At 41.9% G+C, this 21013-nt stretch overlaps 1 long non-coding RNA gene across 2 annotated transcripts; it reads left to right on the plus strand.

Annotated features, from left to right (window-relative positions):
* Positions 1-229: 229 nt before the first annotated feature.
* On the plus strand, positions 230-2073 carry LOC135526659 (uncharacterized). Of its 2 annotated transcripts, XR_010453340.1 has the most exons (6): positions 230-634; positions 721-801; positions 915-1001; positions 1268-1304; positions 1417-1489; positions 1694-2073. It is a non-coding gene; the product is annotated as an uncharacterized LOC135526659 (long non-coding RNA). The 2 variants fall into 2 exon arrangements; XR_010453339.1 differs by having other exon boundaries at positions 230-801.
* The last annotated feature ends 18940 nt before the right edge of the window (positions 2074-21013 follow it).

Genomic DNA, 21013 nt, shown 5'->3' on the forward strand with positions numbered 1-21013 from the left:
GTAACTAGCTACAGTGCATTTTAACTCAAACGAGCTGCTAACGTGGCTAGCTAGTTTACATACGGCATAAATGGCTAGCTAAGATAATTACATTTGACCAGCTACCTAATTTCATTTTAGCTAGTGTTGATGAATATGTATATGGGAAATGAGATCAAGTTGAGACTCTGGACAAGGCGGATAAGGTATAATAAAAGACTGTTTATTCAATGCGTAATGATGTCTGGCAAAACGTGCGCACAGCTCCTTCGTCCAGCTCTTATGGAACTTTCGGAAAAAGAGGCCGAAACATGATATGCAGTCCCTTAAATACATTGAAATGACGTAGGTAGATTCTGGTAGTCCTGGTTTCTGGTAGGTTGCTTGTAGGTGATAGACAGTCCCCTCCAGCCTGGTGTCCGTATCCCGTTGGTTCTTGACAGAGTTCTTTGTCTTTGGAGCCCATCCCGAAGGAGGTCGGGTGTTTGTGTTTTAGGAATTTCAGTATATATGTTCAGTATATGTGCTATCTCAATCAGCCACCCCTACAGGGTTGTACCAGTGCGATTAGTATCTACAGAAGAACAGGGGGAGGGTAGGGTTATGACACAGTGTGCAAGCCACAATTGCATGGTTAGGCCACAGGCAGACAACAGTCAGTAAATGCGTTATTACATGCGTTTAATATGTTTATTACACTAGCTATCTTGATATATTTAACATGGTAAAATACATCGGTAGGTAGCTAGCTAACAGCCATGGAGGACGGTGAAAGGATAGCAGGCCCAGCTGTGGGAGAGCATGCTACTCTGGATAGAGCAGGTACTTTTGTGTAGTTCCAGTCCTTAGAAGTGAGGATAGAGAACATCAAATTCAGTGCTGTCTAATTTGCGTATAATGAAGTCTATTTCTTGTTTTTCTTTGTCCTCTGATAGAGAGAGCTGTGAAAGCCTGTTTGCAGATGAAGTGTTGTCCCAATGAAGAGCAGCGGTTCTCAGTCCTGGTCCTGGGGACTCAAAAGGGTGCACATTTTTGTTTTTGCCTTAGCACTGCACAGCTGAATCAAGTGATCATGTCATTACCAAGCTTCAAGTGGTTTTTATGTATTAATTTGTGATGCTATCCTTGATATGATCCTGCTATTGTCACATGCTAGTCATGTATCTATCCAATGTTATCATGATTTGTTATAAGGAATATTATACTTTAGTAATTCACAATGATCTGGTAATGTAAACGTCTAATGAGATTATTTTCTATTGTTTGTCCTCATGTGCCTGTTTTTCAGCATAACGTACTCTGTAGCTAAGTAGTGTGGACACCAGGTGAGACTACACACACACACACAGATTCCTGTTGAACACGGTCTCTTTAACGACCTTATTTTCTCCAATAACGGTCTCTCCTTCACTTCATCCTTCTCCCTAAATCCTCTAGCTTATATCAGCTGTGTTGGTGAACCTCTCCTGCATCTGAACTGGCTGACACCGAGGGCACAGCATGATCATAGGTGTGAGGTCACTTGGTTGGATCAACAGGAAGTATTATTAAAGAGATGCTTTACATTGAAATACAGATAGAGATGTAGTAGTCCCAGAGTTAATGATCCAAGGTCAGTTTTGCATTTCACCTCCTGATGATTATCATGACCCTGTTAGACTAAAAAAAACAGGCTTGATCATGCTCTCTCTCTCTGTCCGTCTCTCGCCTGCAGGTATGTTTTAATGTGAGAGAGGAAGCCAGTCCCGTCATCGCCACCTCACCCGCTCTTAAGATAACCTTCGGGCCGACTGGGGGCTCAAGGCTGGTTAGGAGACACCGCTAGAGACACTATGTAATTGTGATGAACTGAGAGAATATTAGTGTAGCACTGTAATTCATTAATTAACTGCGGTCTTCCCTGCTCCTCTGTTCTTATCTATTTGCCTTTGTCTTCTACACCTCTCTCCCCACCTCTTTGTTCCTCTTTTTTTATAATGCACAGCACATGTGCATTGAAGTACAGATTGAACTTGTATTTATAATATTTATAATGCAAGTATTATGCATTTATAACACCTGGATAATGAACTTTCAATAAAGTGTTTCACATTCTCCACTGGTTGAAATTAAGTATCTCATTCAAGTACTATCCTGTGTCCTCAGATTAATGTAGATGAAGGGAGTTAGATATGCATAGGAAGTGTAGTTTTATTTTATTTTCTGTATATATGAATTACAAATCAGCCTTTACTTAAATCATGTTTCTAGTCTATTGCGTAGTTACAATGTGTAATCATTGTTGTCCCAGGAGCAGGAGTGGTAAACACTGTTCAAGTGTATAATTGTAATACATATATGCAGACACAGCATCATTCAAAGAATGGAACCGCACCTTTATTTGCCAAGGGTGAGTACATGATCAGTGAATATATTCAATTTACAGGCTACAATGTGTGGTAAAAAACTACATGTATATAGGACTTGCATCCTTGGCATGATACATTTATTATATTCTACTCAATCCATAGGCTTCATTAATGCCATTCAGACTTGAAGTTGGTACAACAGCTATGATAGCTGAGGTTCATAGGTTCTGAACTAATATTCTTACCAAACGTTTTAGGGTCCATACATAGATTGGCTACATACTGTAGCTAACTACACATCCATAGGCATACAGTTATTTTTATCCTCCACTACACAATAAGCAAGTAAATAGTAAATAGCGATTTTCATGAATTAACTTTATGACAAAAATATGCACAATTGTCTCTACATTCACAGATTCCTCTCAATTGTACATTTTTTACTTGACTCGTTATAATTACTTACATTTTCTTCCACCGTAATGTTTTGTCAGTCACCTTTGCTGAAGAAAGGCACCAACAATGGGTCATTGAAACCACTCAATATGATTGGTCATATAAAAACCTTGGGACCCAAAAGCATAATGGGTGCTCTAACTCACCCTTGTGGTGGTCTGGAGCAATGAAGCCGTGACGCTGGGTACCTCTAAGTCCCGCGGTGAAAGCTCACAACTTTTAAAGGAGCAGCACCACTGTAGATAAGATGACAAGTTGTAACTTGATACAAACATGTGACTAGAACTTAAATAAATCATGACATAAGTAGAGGATTTCAACTTCCCAGGTATGGATGTGTATCTTAAGTTGGGATTTGGCCCTTCAGGGCCAGAGTCTGTCCGTCCCTGTCAGGTATAGTGTTAACTCTCTTTGTTTTCTCCTCTGTAGGATGTGTCTGGTGCGGATGAGGCCGTGAGGGGAAGTACATGTGCCGCTACATCGTCCACTCAATGTGGGAGGATGTGGAGCAAAGGAGCAAGACAAAGGAGTATGTCCCTTAAACTCTCTCGTCTTTTAGCGGTCTAAAATCTGGTTCCGTATCTATCAAGCGACTGAAAGTAGCAGTGCTACTCTAGGATCAGGGCCCCTCTGCCAATGTAGTCTTCTTCATTATGACCTAAAAGGCTAAACTGATCCTAATAATCGGACAGCTAAAAATGGCTCCACTTAGCCTTCTGATTGGCAAGATGGAGTTTCCACCATTTTGCTTGCTCAATACTCATGCAGTAATTTCAGATCAAGGCTACATTACATATTGGATATCTCCATTGAATCAGTGTGCCGAAAAGGTACCAATGAAAGGGACAGAGGGTTGGGCGGTATCCAGATTTTCATATCGTCATACCATCCTTATTTCAACCCGGGATTTACAGTATTACCGGCTTAGTACACATGGTGCGCCAAAAAACAAAAAGGCCATTGGGCGTCTATTACCAGAATGCTAACAAAATTAGCACAAGTAATAGTGAAGTTCCATGGAGACTGCTAACAAGTGCAAACCAAAATAAACTAATTGCAAAGACAGGCAATACTGCTCATAAAGTTATACATACACTGCATGACCAAAAGTATGTGGACACTTGCTCTTTGAACATCTCATTCCATAATCAATCAAATCAAAATCAATCAATCATAGCTGGAACTAATGAAAACAGCCAGAGACCATTATTCCTTCTCCACCTAACTTTACAGTTGGCACTGTGCATTGGGGCAGGTAGCGTTTTCCTAGCATCCGCCAAACCCAGATTCGTCCGTTGGACTGCCAGATAAGCGAGTTTTATCACTCCAGAGAACACGTTTCAACTGCTCCAGATTCCAATGGAGGCGAGCTTTACACCACTCCAGCCGACGCTTGGCATTGCGCACGGTGATCTTAGGCTTGTGTGCGTGCGGCTGCTCGGCCATGGAAACCCATTTCATGAAGCTCCTGACAAACAGTTATTGGGCTGACGTTGCTTCCAGAGGTAGTGACGGTGCCACGTTGGAAGTCACAAGGACTGACTCTTTTTACGCAACACCTGTCAATACACAGCTGGACCGCTTTCTCCAATTGTGCTATTTACAAACAAACGTGACTGGCTCAACTGTTCTGGGGAACTACGGTGAGCTTCATAATGTAACATATTGTGACGAGTGAAATGAAGAATGCTGTATATCCTAACTGCAGTTGACTGCAGGTATTTACTTAAAGTGTAGCTACAAATATGTATACATTATTTAAACTTCAAAGAAATAGTTTTGACAGTATTGAAAAACCATCCCATGGCTATTTCCAAAAGGCGGTAAAATTAGTTAATAGACCAATAACAAAATGTTCCAAACTTCTCTGCCAATAACAGCTAGTTAGTATTACTTATTTTTCTAAAAAAGGTAGTGGTCAAAATTGACACCCCTGTTTTCAATACCTCACCTTGCGAGGATAACGGCATTGGAACATAATTTTTAGTTGTTGTTTGAGAACACATTGCGAGGGATCTTCGACCATTCCTCCATACATAATTCTTCCAGATTCTTGATATCCTTTGTCTGGGATTATGGACTGCCCTCTCCCATTGAAAACCTGTGGTTTGAATGGGTTTCAAGTTGGGCCGACTGAGATGGTCAACGGCATCATGAACTTTACCCAGTACCATGACATTTTAGCCAAAAATCTAGTTGCCTCTGCCAGGAGGCTGAAACTTTAGTAGGCTATTAGACCCCATCATAGCGCTGAGACTGCATTTGTGAAGGTGGTAAATTACCTTTTAAAGGTGTCAGACCAAGGCTCTGCATCTGTCCTCGTGCTCCTAGACCCTCGTGCTGCTTTTGACACTATCGATCACTGCATTCTTTTGAAGAGATTAGAAACTCTAATTGGTCTACAGGGACAGGTTCTTGCTTGGTTTATATCTTCTCTGTCAGAAATATGTCAGTTCGTCTCTGTGTATGGTTTGTCCTCTGACAAATCAATTGTATTTTTCGGCATTCCTCAAGGTTCCATTTTAGCACCACTATTGTTTTCACTATATATTCTACCTCTTCGGAAACACAATGTCAACTTTCATTGCTATGCGGACGACACACAGCTGTACATTTTGATGAAACATGGTGAATCCCCAAAATTGCCTACCCTGGAAGCATAGCATGCATATCATCGCATTTGCGTAGAGCAGAATAGTAGGCATTTACAGAAGTTACACACATGGGGATATTTTTTTGTAGCCTAGGGTTCCGTTTTTTTTGTGGCTTTTTATAAATTCTACATACACATGACTGGAGACTTTGGCAGAATCGTTTTTAAAACTGCACAAATGATCAAAATGACAGGCTACTTTGACACTGACAAACTGAGAATCTGAGCTCAATAAAAACAACCTTGTCTTGAATCCATCAATTGTCTCGGTGTGTGGAGACTCGTATTGTAGGCTACAATATGAATTGGAAATCATTGTCCTAAAAATGCTTTCCAATTTCACTGACTCACACAATGATGTGCATTTCACTCGCCGGTGATGGCCAATGATGTGCATTTCACTCGCCGGTGATGGCCAGTGATGTGCATTTCACTCGCCGGTGATGGCCAATGATGTGCATTTCACTCGCCGGTGATGGCCAATGATGTGCATTTCACTCGCCGGTGATGGCCAATGCGGTTGTGCCAAAAGCGGATCTTTCTCTTGTTTTACTTTGTAAAACATTATTTGGAAGTTTATCAAATATTTTGGATCCTAAGGTAGACAGTAGTATTATCTTTTCAGCAGGGTTTTCCCACGATTGTATTTTAAATATTGTGAAAAAACTGTTTTGTCTGCATGCTCTTCACTGACAGATTTGCCATGCATTCCAGACTATAGGCTATGCCTTGTTATTGGGCTACACACCATTGACAGCTTGGCTATTGTACTAAAGAAGCTATTTCACTTCACCTATGTGCTAAATTATAGGCCTTCTCATGATGTCATAGGCTATTCTGAATTATTTCATTTCTGTCCTGAACAGAGAGCAGTTATTCTATAACTTTGGCAAATATATTTACATTTATCAGGGGTGCTGCAACTCCTCCTCCAGAACCCTTCAAGTGGCTATGATTCTATAAGTAAATAAATGGTAAAGTGCAATGCCGGAGAGATGAGAGTTGCTGGCTCATTTATATCAGAGCAGAGAGAGGGTGGGAGGCCATGTAAAGTCAATATCATTCTAGTTCTGTGAGATACAGGTGTGCTTCTCACATGGCCACGTGTTGGTCTCAAACACAGGTTACAATGTTGCCCTAAAAAAAGTGTATCTGCTTTTTCACATAAAGTTTTTTCGGAGGGACAGTGGAATTATAAAATAGGCCACAATTATAATTATCCAATTAACTTTCATCGTTTTATTAGAATTTTTAATTTGCAAAAAGTGGAAATTAATTTTCATGCCACGAGGTTCCAGATCCGGCCAAATAGGTTCTGGAACGAAACAGACCAAAATGGAGAGTCCTGGCAGGATCCGGCTCAAATTAAGCACTGGGTAACAAACACCTCTCCATTATAAGCTCCATCCTGAAACATGAAGCAGCTCTGTGCGACCTGTGTATAGGCCTACACTATTGTACATGGAAGTTCCATACCACCCCAGGAACAACTTAAGTCAAAAATCTCCGTGCTCCATGCTTCTGTCACCCAAACAGCACAGCAAAGCTAGTTTCAGGTAGGCTGGTGCTTGGGAGGCTGGAGTTGGGGGGTTTATATCTGAGCAATAACAAATTGAGATATGACACTCATTTCAAGCGAAAGGGCACCGGCAGGGCCTTCCCCTGCGCTCTCTGGGGTGATTAGTGAAGCATATTAAATATCTTGCTTGAAGGGGCTGCGTCAGCCAAAACGGTTGTAGAAAAACGCTGCCAGATGTGGGTGATTATGCGCAGGTCCCCAATAATGCACAGGTGCATGACCTCATGCCATGCTGATAGCCAACACAGACATGGGTGGAAGCCTTTAAACTGATTTTGAATAAAAAAGATAATTTCCCAAAAAATTCTCCAAAAGACCAGGGCCCGTATCCAGTAAGTGTCTCAGAGTAGGAAATTGGTTATAAGTGCTGAGAATAGAGACATTTTACTCCTCTTCTGGGTAAAAATGAAAGCTATGCAGTATGAGTCCTCTAGTTATTTAGTCCCACCTAGTCAACAGATATTTAGTAGACCCCATGAGCTGTCCTAACCAGCTAAGAGTAACCAGCAGGTGACTTCATAATATAAAAATGCAGTGGTTATTAAAATAATGTTTTGATATTTCTATATGATCAATCCATGCAACGCTAGCTCTTGTGCTTTTGACAGTGATGAGGCCTGTTTCACATGATATGCCTAAATACTTGTACCTACGAGGATAACAAATAATCAAGTTTTTCATTTATTCAAGTTATCCCTTTGGAGTGTAACATCACGTTGTTAAACAAGATGACTATATTGGGCATGCCTATAAGTTGGGCAATTTAAGGCATCTATGAGTTTCGATTATAATGATAGATCTTTTAAACGTTGTATGCAACATTATCGGCAAGTGACTTCATGCCTACTGTGCTGCCAAAGTGATTTAGAGTTGTTGACGTGTGTGTAGATATAAAGGTAATATTGTCAAATCCACATTTAACAACCATCAGAATTGGTTAAATAAAAGGTTTATGCATACCGTTTCTGACACCCAGGTGGCAACATCTCAGCTTGGAAGTCGGCCCACCAGCTTAACCTCGACAAAACGGAGCTGCTCTTCCTGCCGGGGAAGGTCTACTCGCTCCAATACCTCTCCATCATGGTTGACTACTTAATGGTGTCACCTTTCCAGAGTGCAAAACACCTTGGCGTGACCCTGGACAACAGCTCCTGCAGGTTCACGTTCTACAACATTCGTAGAGTACGACCTTTCCTCACACTAAACCAGCCACAACAATGCATTTCTATCCCCCCCAAAATATTATGGGTGACATTTTAGTCACGTAAAAGGCTATTTTACATGGGAATCAGAATTACTGTTCAGACCTTTTTAAGATAAATGCACTAATTGTAAGTTGCTCTGGATAAGAGTGTTTGCTAAATGACACCAAAAAAATATATTAACCATTACGACGTGCATTTTTCAGCTAAGTGAAAATTCTATTCTCTATCACACGCAACTCTCATTTATAATAAGTATTGTTTGTAATGAGAGGGATATACAGTGGCAAGAAAAAGTATGTGAACCCTTTGGAAATACCTGGATTTCTGCATAAACAATAGTAATACATTTTATAGTCAGTTTAAACTAATAATACACCAACAATTGTACGTTTTCATGTCTTTATTGAAAACACTGTGTAAACATTCGCAGTGTAGGGTGTAAAAAGTATGCGAACCCTTGGGTTTAATAACTGGCGACCCTCCTTTGGCAGCAATAACCTCAACCAAACGTTTTCTGTAGTTGCGGATCAGACCTGCACAACGGTCAGGAGGAATTCTGGACCATTCCTCTTTACAAAACTGTTTCAGTTCAGCAATATTCTTGGGATGTCTGGTGTGAAAATGTTCTCGAGGTCATGCCACAGTACCTCAATTGATCTTCAATTGGCAGACAGATACAGTGGTTGCTCAACTAAAAGTTTTGCGATTATGCTGCGGGACTTAGAGGTAATTTGTGGTTTAGTACGTACCCTGCGTCAATACTTCATTGCCCCAGACCAGTGCAAGGGGGAGTTGGAGCACTGATTTATGCTTTTGGGTCCCAAGGCGCTACTGTGTATCTAACTGACAATGAATGGGCAACATAAACCAAATTTGAAACTGATAATTGTACACAAATTCAAAATTGAATTTCAATTCACTGAATGATGAAGATGACGGTGATTGACTTTAGAACAATAGTGTAAGAATTGCTATTCTTCTGTCCTGCAGCACGCATTTCTTTTGTTACTACTCGTCAGTATTACTTACAGCCTTAATAGTCTCATACAGTCTCTTGGTTAGGTGCTGGAGAATGGTGTTTTGGACTGGTTTAGTTGGTTTGTCTCTGCAACACTGCGCATCTGCCTCACGGTCAGCCGTTGGGCTCCATATTAGATTGACTCATTGTGACTCTCACTGCCATTTTTTCAGGCCATACTCTATGCAACATCCCTGTTATTAGAGTGATATTAGGAGAGTAACTAGTCACCCAGTCCCACCCTCCTCTCCCTTCCCGCCCCCCTGGGCTCTGCCACAGCTACCAGTGAAGCCCCCTCTATATATTTTCCTGCCCTCTGTGGTTGAAAACACGCCTGCTTGGAGAAACACCTGCAGGTTGCGTCTGCAAGGGCCATATGTTCTCTAAGAATGCGCTCCTCACTGCTTGCTCTCATCTATAGCCCCCTACAAACCAAAAGGCAGCACACATTGGGGAAACGAGCTACAATGCATCAGTCTGCTAGTCAGGTCCTTGATCCTTCCCTGTTCCCCGACACACAGTATCTTGCATCAAGCTTGGGCAATAGCTTTTAACCTCTCTTGGGTAGGGGGCAGTATTTTCACGTCCGGATTAAAAGCCTGCCCAAAGTAAACTGCCTGTTTACTCAGGCCCAGAAGCTAGGATATGCATATAATTGGTAGATTTGGATAGAAAACCCTCTAAAGTTTCTAAAACGGTGAGTATAACAGAACTGATATGGCAGGCGAAACCCTGAGGATAAACCATCCCAAAAATAGAACATTTCAGCCTTCTACTGTTTTCAATGGCTGTCACTTTTATTATAAGGCGAAATCCTCCCAGATTGCAGTTCCTAGGGCTTCCACTAGATGTCAACAGTCTTCAGAAAGAGTTTTATGCTGTTTTTTTGTAAAAATGACCCAGAAATTGTCATTTTTCTATGGGGCTCCCATTTTGGCAGTAGTGTTTCCAAGTACGTGGAAGAGAACGCGTTCTTTGGTATTTTTCTCCGGTAAAGACAATTGTTTACGTATTAGGGTACCTAAGGTTTGATTATAAACGTTTTTTGACTTGTTTGGAAAAGTTTATTAGTACATTTTGGGATTCATTTTATATGCATTTTCATTTTACCTTTATTTTACTAGGCAAGTCAGTTAAGAACAAATTCTTATTTTCAATGACGGCCTAGGAACAGTGGGTTAACTTCCTGTTCAGGGGCAGAACGACAGATTTTGTACCTTGTCAGCTCAGGGATTTGAACTTGCAACCTTTCGGTGACTAGTCCAATGCTCTAACCACTAGGCTACACTGCCAGTAGGCTACACTGCCGCCCCATTGACTGAAGAGCACCAGCTAAACTGAGTTATGGATATAAAGAAACCCATTATCGAACAAAAGGACCATTTGTGATGTAACTGGGACCTTTTGGAGTGCCAACAGAAGAAGATCATCAAAGATAAGGCATTTTTTATATCGCTATTTCTGACTTTCGTGTCGCACCTGCCTGGTTGAAACATGTTTTTCATGTGTTTGTATGCAGGGCGCTGCCCTCAGATAATCACATGGTTTGCTTTAGCCAAAAATCTGACACAGCGGCTGGATTAACAAGAAGTTAAGCTTTATTTTGATGTATTACACTTTTTTTTGAATGAGAGTTAAATATTTAGAATTCTGTAGTTTGAATTTCGCACTCTGCAATTTCACCGGATGTTGGCCAGGTGGGACGCTACTGCCCACAAAAAGTTAAAGTTAAAGATTTACTGTCAAACTCAATCAAGTGTTTTACCGTTTTTTCGACCCAAGCTAGTACAAAAATGAATGAAAGTGGCTTTGGGGAACGTGTGACTGGGCCACTCCACTGGCACCCCCTGTTGTGTGTTACTGGTGTGTATGTAGTCCAAGGCCTGCCCCACTCGCCTGCCTGCTTCCATTAAAGGTGTCCTCCATCACTGCACGCTGAGACATGGCCCTGCCACAGGTTCCAGCCAGCTGCAAGCGCACATTACAAGCATCGCCAAGAATTTATGAGACAAGAGGGGACTTTTCAAGAGAAAAACAAACAAGCGGGATACTGTTTCTCTGAGCTCGCAGGGATTGCAAGAGCATAGTCGAGCTCTTGGAAGAAGGCAGGGGTCAAGGGGGCCAGAACTGTTTCATCACAGGTGCAGCACATAAAACCTGGCCGTGCCTGATGACACACTACGTGAGAGGAAATTGCAAGCCCCTGCGATGAAGTCACGTACAGTGGTCACGCGCTGCTCTGGCACCGTCACGCCATTATTACTCACACTAATTACTTTCATCATGCTCCTTCCATGAGCTCAGGCCACTGGTTTAATTAAGAAACCGGGTCGAGGTGTACTCGCCTTGCAATACTAAGAAATAAATCCATCTCTATGCAGCCTCCCAAACTGTAGCGTGACCATGATCACTGCACTGTCCCCATTGTAAGCTATAATAACTGCACTCTGGTGGCTAACTCTGGAATAGAGCTCTTGTTGGGCTTTTGAGCAGCTTTTGAACAACACAAAATACCACGTTTAGTAGGTTGCTTTTGTCAATGTTCTACTTATCATTGGCTATTCAGTACGTAGTGGTAGCCTAGTGGTCCGAGCATTGGGCCAGTAACCTAAAGGTTGCTGGATCGAATCCCCGAGCAGACAAGGTAAAAATATGTTGTTCTGACCCTGAGCAAGGCAGTTAACACACTGTTCCCCAGGTGCTGAAGACTTGCATGTTGATTATGGCAGCCCCCCGCACCTCTCTGATTCAGAGGGGTTGGGTTGAATGTGGAAGACACATTTCAGTTGAAGGCATTCAGTTGTACAAGTGACTAGGTATGCCCCTTCACATAAGAAAAATGTTTGCTTCCTCTTTAATAGATGTCCTTGAACCAGTCTTAATGGTACTTTCTTTATGTGTCTGCTTGTTCCACACAGATGCAGTTCATCAATACTCTGGACGGGAAGGACCTGTTACTGACGGGGGAGGTAAAGTGGCGTCCCCTCCTGGAGGAGAATGCACAGAGCATCCTAAAGGTCCCCAGCTCCACCTACAACGACGCTGGGCTCTGAGATGCCCATCCCTTACCACCCTGCTACGCCTTGTTATCTACATATATTCCTCTGTGTCTGAACACACTGTACTATAGGCAGGATAGCCAATCAGGGACTCTCACACTTGATCTACACACACACACCCTCTTTCTCTCTTCACTCCCAAAAATGTATGTAAAATGTAAATAACATGAGTAAGTCTACCTCTGATAAGCTTCCCAGTAAAGGATTAAAACAATCAAGCAACCCAGAAAAGTGCTAAAAAATAGCCTATATTAACATATGTAGCCTAATAAACAAGGTCCATGAAGTCAATAACTTGCTTGTAACAGATGACATTCATATTCTGACTATCTCTGAAACTCACTTAGATAATACCTTTGATACAGTGTTAGCAATACATGGTTATAGCATCTACCGAAAAGACAGAAATGCCAACGGAGGCAGTGTTACGGTCTACAAGTTTTGAGAATGACACAAACAGTTTGCTGCTTCAGTGTCTTTAGTGTCACGCCCTGACCTTAGATATCTCTGTTTTCTGTATATGTTGGTTAGGTCAGGGTGTGACTAGGGTGGGTACTCTAGTGTTGTATGTCTAGGGTTTTGTATGTCTAGGATTTTGTATGTCCACAGTTCGGGAACCTCCACCGACGGGCCACAGTCCGGAACCTCCACTGACGGTCCACAGTCCGGAACCTCCACCGACGGACCACAGTCCGGAACCTCCGGCAAAGGTTCAGGTTTACGGCCGGGAGTCCGCACCTGGGGGGGGGGGGGGTTACTGTCACGCCCTGACCTTAGATATCTCTGTTTTCTATATATGTTGTTTAGGTCAAAGTGTGACTAGGGTGGGTCCTCTAGTGTTGTATGTCTAGGGTTTTGTATGTCTCGGGTTGTTGTAGGTCTAGGGGATTTGTGTTGGCCTGATATGGTTCCCAATCAGAGACAGCTGTTGATTGTTGTCTCTTCATTCGGGGATCATATTTAGGCAGCCCTGTTTCCCACTTTCTGTTGTGGGATCTTGACTATGTGTAGTCGCCTGTCAGCACTTGTTTGTATAGCTTCACATTTCGTTTTTTTATTTTGTTTGCTTGTTCAGTGTTCATTCAGTTAAATAAAAGAAAGTACGCATACCACGCTGCACCTTGGTTCGATTCGTATAACGAACGTGACGTTTAGATATTTTTGTCAGATGTTACTATGGAATACTGAGGTATAATTACAAGCATTTCATAAGTGTAAAAAGCTTTTATTAACAATTACATGAAGTTGCTGCAAAGAGTCAATATTTGCAGTGTTGACCCTTCTTTTTCAAGACCTCTGCAATCGGCCCTGGCATGCGTCAATTAACTTCTGGGCCACATCCTGACTGCCCATTCTTGCATAATTAAGGTCTGGGAGTTTCCTGGCCATGGACCCAAAATATCGATGTTTTGTTCCCCGAGCCACTTAGTTATCACTTTTGCCTTATGGCAAGGTGCTCCATCATGCTGGAAAAGGCATTGTTTGTCACCAAACTGTTCCTGGATGGTTGGGAGAAGTTTCTCTCTGGAGGATGTGTTGGTACCATTCTTTATTCATGGCTGTGTTCTTAGGCAAAATTGTGAGTGAGCCCACTCCCTTAGCTGAGAAGCAACCCCACACATGAATGGTCTCAGGATACTTTACTAATGCCATGACACAGGACTGATAGTAGCACTCACCTTGTCTTCTCCGGACAAGCTTTTTTCCGGCTGTCCCGAACAATCAGAAAGGGGATTCATCAGAGAAAATGACTTTACCCCAGTCCCCAGCAGTCCGATCCCTGTACCTTTTGCAGAATATCAGTCTGTCTCTGATGTTTTTCCTGGAGAGAAGTGGCTTCTTTGCTGCCCTTCTTGACACCGGGCCATCCTAAAAAAGTCTTTGCCTCACTGTGCGTGCAGATGCACTCACACCTGTCTGTTGCCATTCCTGAGCAAGGTCTATACTGGTGGTGCCCCGATCACGCAGCTGAATCAACTAACAGTCAGTATCTGGATAATATTTTTTATTTGATTTGATTTAACCTTAATTTAACTAGGCAAGTCAGTTAAGAGGCGTCCTACCAAATGGCAAAATGCGTCCTGTGGGGACGGGGGCCTGGGATTAAAAAAATAAATACAATATAAATACTGTTGAAGTCGGAGGTTTGCATACACCTTAGCCAAATGCATTTAAACTCAGTTTTTCACAATTCCTGACATTTAATCTTAGTAAAAATCTCCTGTCTTAGGTCAGTTAGGATCACCACTTTATTTTAAGAATGTTAAATGTCAGAATAATAGTGTAGAGTGATTTATTTCAGCTTTTATATGTCTTCTATCACATTCTCAGTGGGTCAGAAGTTTCCGTACACTCAATTAGTATTTGGTAGCATTGCCTTTAAATTGTTTAACTTGGGTCAAACGTTTCGGGTAGCCTTCCACAAGCTTCCCACAATAAGTTGGATGAATTTTGGCCCATTCCTCCTGACAGAGCTGGTGTAACTGAGTCAGGTTTGTAGGCCTCCTTGCTCGCGCACGCTTTTTCAGTTCTGCCCACACATTTTCTATAGGATTGAGGTCAGGGCTTTGTGATGGCCACTCCAATACCTTTGTACCTTTGTTGTCCTTAAGCCATTTTGACACCACTTTGGAAGTATGCTTGGGGTCATTGCCCATTTGCGACCAAGCTTTAACTTCCTGACTGATGTCTTGAGATGTTGCTTCAATATATCCACATAATTTTCCATCCTCATGTTGCCATCTATTTTGTGAAGTGCAGCAGTCCCTCCTGCAGCAAAGCACCCCACAACATGATGCTGCCACACCCGTGCTTCACGGTTGGGATGGTTTCTTCGGCTTGCAAGCCCTCGCCCTTTTTCCTCCAATCATAACGATGGTCATTATGGCCAAATAGTTTTATTTTTGTTTCATCAGACCAGAGGACATTTCTCCAAAAAGTACGATCTTTGTCCCCATGTGCAGTTGCAAACCGTAGTCTGGCTTTTTTATGGCGATTTTGGAGCAGTGGCTTTTTCCTTGCTGAGCGGCCTTTCAGGTTATGTCGATATAGGACTTGTTTTACTGTGGATATACGTTTGTACCTGTTTCCTCCAGCATCTTCACAAGGTCCTTTGCTGTTGTTCTGGGACTGATTTGTACTTTTTGCACCAAAGTACGTTCATCTCTAGGAGACAGAACGCGTCTCCTTCCTGAGCTGTATGACAGCTGCGTGGTTCCATGCTGTTTATACTTATGTACTATTGTTTGTACAGATGAACGTGGTACCTTCAGGCGTTTGGAAATTGCTCCCAAGGATGAACCAGACTTGTGGAGGTCTACAATTTTTTTATCTGAGGTCTTGGCTGACTTCTTTTGATTTTCCCATGATGTCAAGCAAAGAGGCACTGAGTTTGAAGGTAGGCCTTGAAATACATCCACAGGTACACCTCCAATTTACTCAAATCAGAAGCTTCTAAAGCCATGACATAATATTTTGGAATTTTCCAAGCTGTTTAAAGGCAACTTTGTGTATATAATCTTCTGACCCACTGGAATTGTGATACAGTGAATTATAAACAGTTGTTGGAAGATTTACTTGTGTCTTGCACAAAGTAGATGTCCTAACCAACTTGCCAAAACTATAGTTTGTTAACAATACATTTGTGGAGTGGTTGAAAAACGAGTTTTAATGACTCCATCCTAAGTGTATGTAAACTTGCGACTTCAACTGTATCTTGGTCAACAGGTGGGGCAATGGCATTCTTAATTAAGTGTCTTCTGAATACAGATTATCTTGTTGGAAGGCCTTATGTTATGTGGGCATCCTTGACTTATATCACCTTAGCTGAGCGTTTGCTGGGACTAGCTCAAATCGGGTCACATGCTCTTCATAATACCTGAGAGGTTCCAAAACCTGAGAATGTTCCAAAGGTGTCAGATTTCTCTGGGTAGATCAGCAACACTATGGCAGTGCTCCAACTTCCATTGATTTTTTTTACTAGAATAATGGGTGGGGGCATATTAGTCTTGGTGAGATATTTATGTATACCTTAATAAATAAGGCTGGCAAGAAGAACATGGAGACCATTTATTATTATGTTTTCCATATGACCGATTTAGTAAGGTCAGATTTTGTAGTTCTGAGAATATATTATGCCCACTCAAACTCAGCAAGGTTATCCCTGCTGTGTATAATTGATTGTGATTTTTAAGTGATCACCCGGAGAAAAAGTTGAGGTCAAATCAAATGTTATTGGTTGCTTAAACATATTTTACAGATGTCATCGCAGGTGCAGCGTAATGCTCATGTTTTTAGCTCCAAAAATGCAGTAATACCTAACAATACAAAAACATTACACACAAATCCAAAACAGAAAACTAAAATAATTAAGAAATATCAGAACGAGCAATGTCAGAGTCCGGAATATAAATATATACACTGAGTGTACAAAACTTTATCAACACTTGCTCTTTCCAAGATATAGACTGACCAGGTGAATCCAGGTGAAAGCTATGATCCCTTATTGATCCCATTCAATCCACTTCAATCAATTCAGGTGAAGGGTAGAAGTAAGGTTAAAGAAGGATTGTTAACCCTTGAGACAATTGAGACATGGATTGTGTCTATGTGCCATTCAGAGGGTGAATGGGCAAGGCAACATATTTAAGTGCCTTTGAATGGGGTATAGTAGTAGGTGCCAGGAGTGTCAACTGTAACACTGCTGGGGTTTTCACACTCCACAGTTTCAAGAATGGTCCACCACCCAAAGGACATCCAGCCAACTGTGGGAAGCATTGGAGTCAACATGGGCCAGAATCCCTGTGGAATACTTTCTAAACCTTGTAAAATCCCTGCCCCGATAAATTGAGACTGTTCTGAGGGCAAAGGAGGGTGCAAACTCAATTTTAGGAAGGTGTCCTAGTGTTTTATATAGTCAGTGTATGTACAGTATACTGTTTGATGGTGGGTATAGACATTATTGACAGTATATGAATAGAAAAGATGTGTACAGCAGAAGTTATATAGGATGAGCCTTGGCTAGAATACAGTATATACAGTGGGGCAAAAAAGTATTTGGTCAGCTACCAATTGTGCAAGTTCTCCCACTTAAAAAGATGAGAGAGGCCTGTAATTTTCATCATAGGTACACTTCAACTATGACAGACAAAATGAGGGAAGAAAATCCAGAAAATCACATTGTAGGATTTTTAATGAATTTATTTGCAAATTATGGTGGAAAATAAGCATTTGGCCACCTACAAACAAGCAAGATTTCCGGCTCTCACAGACCTATAACTTCTTCTTTAAGAGGCTCCTCTGTCCTCCACTCGTTACCTGTATTAATGGCACCTGTTTGAACTTGTTATCAGTATAAAATACACCTGTCCACAACCTCAAACAGTCACACTCCAAACTCCACTATGGCCAAGACCAAAGAGCTGTCAAAGGACACCAGAAACAAAATTTTATACCTGCACCAGGCTGGGAAGACTGAATCTGCAATAGGTAAGCAGATTGGTTTGAAGAAATCAACTATTAGGAAATGGAAGACATACAAGACCACTGATAATCTCCCTCAATCTGGGGCTCCATGCAAAATCTCATCCTGTGGGGTCAAAATGATCACAAGAATGGTGAGCAAAAATCCCAGAACCACACGGGGGGACCTAGTGAATGACCTGCAGAGAGCTGGGACCAAAGTAACAAAGCCTACCAAAGCCTAACACACTACGCCGCCAGGGACTCAAATCCTGCAGTGCCAGATGTGTCCCCCTGCTTAACCTCTTGAAACTCCCCATCCCGGATCCGGGATTGTGACTAAGCCTCAGGCTCATTAGCATAACGCAACGTTAACGATTTCTGAAAATCGCAAATAAAATTAAAATAATGCGTTTGCTCTCAAGCTTAGCCTTAACAACACTGTCATCTCAGATTTTCAAAATATGCTTTTGAACCATAGAAATTGTCTAATTTGTGTAAGAGTATGCAAAGCTAGCATAGCATTTTGTGTAGCATGTAGCACGCAACATTTTCACAAAAGCCAGATAACCAAATAAATAAAATCATTTACCTTTGAAGAGCTTCTGATGTTTTCAATGAGGAGACTCCCAGCCACATACCAAATGCGCAGTGTTTCCTGAAAGCGTCTGTGTGTAGGAGAAATCGTTCCGTTTTCTACATTGCGCCTGGCTACCGAAACGAACCGAAAATGCAGTCACCTACAACGTGAAACTTTTTCCGGATTAACTACATAATATCGACCGAAACATGGCAAACGTTGTTTGGAATCAATCCTCAAGGTGTTTTTTCACATATCTCTTCATTGACATGCAGTTCTTGGAAGCTTGCTTCTCTCTCTCTGCTCCATGGAAAAATACTGGCAGGTGACTTTTGCGCACCAATTTCGGCGCAGGACACCGGGCGGACACGTGGTAAATGTGGTCTCTTATGGTCAATCTTCCAACGATCTGCCTACAAATACGTCACAATGCTGCAGACACCTTGGGGAAACGACAGAAAGGGCAGACTCATTCCTCTTGCGTTCACAGCCATATAAGGAGATCATGAAAGACAGAGCCTCAAAAATCCTTGTCATTTCCTGGATGCCAAGTCATCTTGGTTTTGCCTGAAGCTCACGTTCTAGTGCACGCACAGAGAAGATATTTGTATTTCTGGACACGTCAGAGTGTTTTCTTTCGAACAGTAGCAATTATATGCATAGTCGAGCATCTTTTTGTGACAAAATATCTTGTTTAAAACGGGAACGTTTTTCTTCCAAAAATGAAATAGCGCCACCATAGATGTAAGAGGTTAAGCCAGTACATGTCCAGGCCCGTCTGAAGTTTGCTATTGAGCATTTTGATGATCCAGAAGAAGATTGGGAGAATGTCATATGGTCAGATGAAACCAAAATAGAACTTTTTGGTAAAAACTCAACTCGTTGTGTTTGGAGGACAAAGAATTCTGAGTTGCATCCAAAGAACACCATACCTACTGTGAAGCATGGGGGTGGAAACATCATGCTTTTGGGCTGTTTTTCTGCAAAGGGACCAGGACCACTGATCCGTGTAAAGGAAAGAATGAATGAGGCCATGTATCGTGAGATTTTGAGTGAAAACCTCCTTCCATTAGCAAGGGCATTTAAGATGAAACCTGGCTGGGTCTTTCAGCATGACAATGATCCCAAACACACCGCCCGAGCAATGAAGGAGTGGCTTCATAAGAAGTTATCCACATTGAAGGTTAACTTCTTGAAACTCCCCACCCCGGATCCGGGTTTGTGACTAAAGCCTCAGGCTCATTAGCATAACGCAACGTTAACGATTTCTGAAAATCGCAAATAAAATGAAAATAATGCGTCTGCTCTCAAGCTTAGCCTTTTCTTAACAACACTGTCATCTCAGATTTTCAAAATATGCTTTTGAACCATAGAAATGGACTAATTTGTGTAAGAGTATGCAAAGCTAGCATAGCATTTTGAGTAGCATTTAGCACGCAACATTTTCACAAAAACCAGATAACCAAATAAATAAAATCATTTACCTTTGAAGAGCTTCTGATGTTTTCAATGAGGAGACTCTCAGTTACATACCAAATGCGCAGTTTTTCCTGAAAGCGTCTGTGTGTAGGAGAAATCGTTCCGTTTTCTACATTGCGTCTGGCTACCGAAACGAACCGAAAATTCAGTCACCTACAACGTAAAACTTTTTCCGGATTATCTACATAATATCGACCGAAACATGGCAAACGTTGTTTGGAATCAATCCTCGAGGTGTTTTTTCACATATCTCTTCATTGATATGCAGTTCGTGGAAGCTTGCTTTCCTCTCTGTATCCCATGGAAAAATACTGGCAGGTGACTTTTGCGCACCAATTACGGCGCAGGACACCTGGCGGACACCTGGTAAATGTGGTCTCTTATGGTCAATCTTCCAATGATCTGCCTACAAATACGTCACAATGCTGCAGACACCTTGGGGAAACGACAGAAAGGGCAGGCTCATTCCTCTCGCATTCACAGCCATATAAGGAGACAATGGAAAACAGAGCCTCAAAAATCCTGCTCATTTCCTGGATGCCATCTCATCTTGGTTTTGCCTGAAGCTCACGTTCTAGGGCACGCACAGAGAATATCTTGGTAGTTTTGGACACGTCAGAGTGTTTTCTTTCGAAAGCTATGAATTATATGCATAGTCGAGCATCTTTTTGTGACAAAATATCTTGTTTAAAACGGGAACGTTTTTCATCAAAAAATGAAATAGCGCCCCCATAGATGTAAGAGGTTAAAGGAGAGGAAACCAACAGCATGTTATTTTCCAACACTTTGAAATGCTCAAAACAAAGAACTCACCGTTCAGATCACGCAGCAGCGATAGAGAACAGACTACTAGTAGTGTTGGAAGGTGGGTGAGATTGTTGGCTTCTACTTTGTGGGTCAGGAGGACTAATTTCCCTTGAAGGCTTTGACAAGGCTGTACATCTGATGTGCAAAAAGGCCCTTCCCTTGCAGTTTGGAATTCAGTTCATTCATGAGGGCCATGATGTCCACGGTGAAGGCAAAATCAGCCAACCATTCTTTATCTTGCAGCAGAGGGAAATCCACATATTTTCCTTTCATTTGCAAAAACTCTGCAATCTCTGACTTCAGGTCCCCCACCCTCTGAAGCATCTTCCCCAAACTCAGCCACCTCATGTTTGTGTGGTAGGGGAGATCTGCAAGATGCATCTATCTATT

Source organism: Oncorhynchus masou, chromosome 5 (assembly GCF_036934945.1).
Source record: "Oncorhynchus masou masou isolate Uvic2021 chromosome 5, UVic_Omas_1.1, whole genome shotgun sequence".
Taxonomy (NCBI): domain Eukaryota; kingdom Metazoa; phylum Chordata; class Actinopteri; order Salmoniformes; family Salmonidae; genus Oncorhynchus; species Oncorhynchus masou.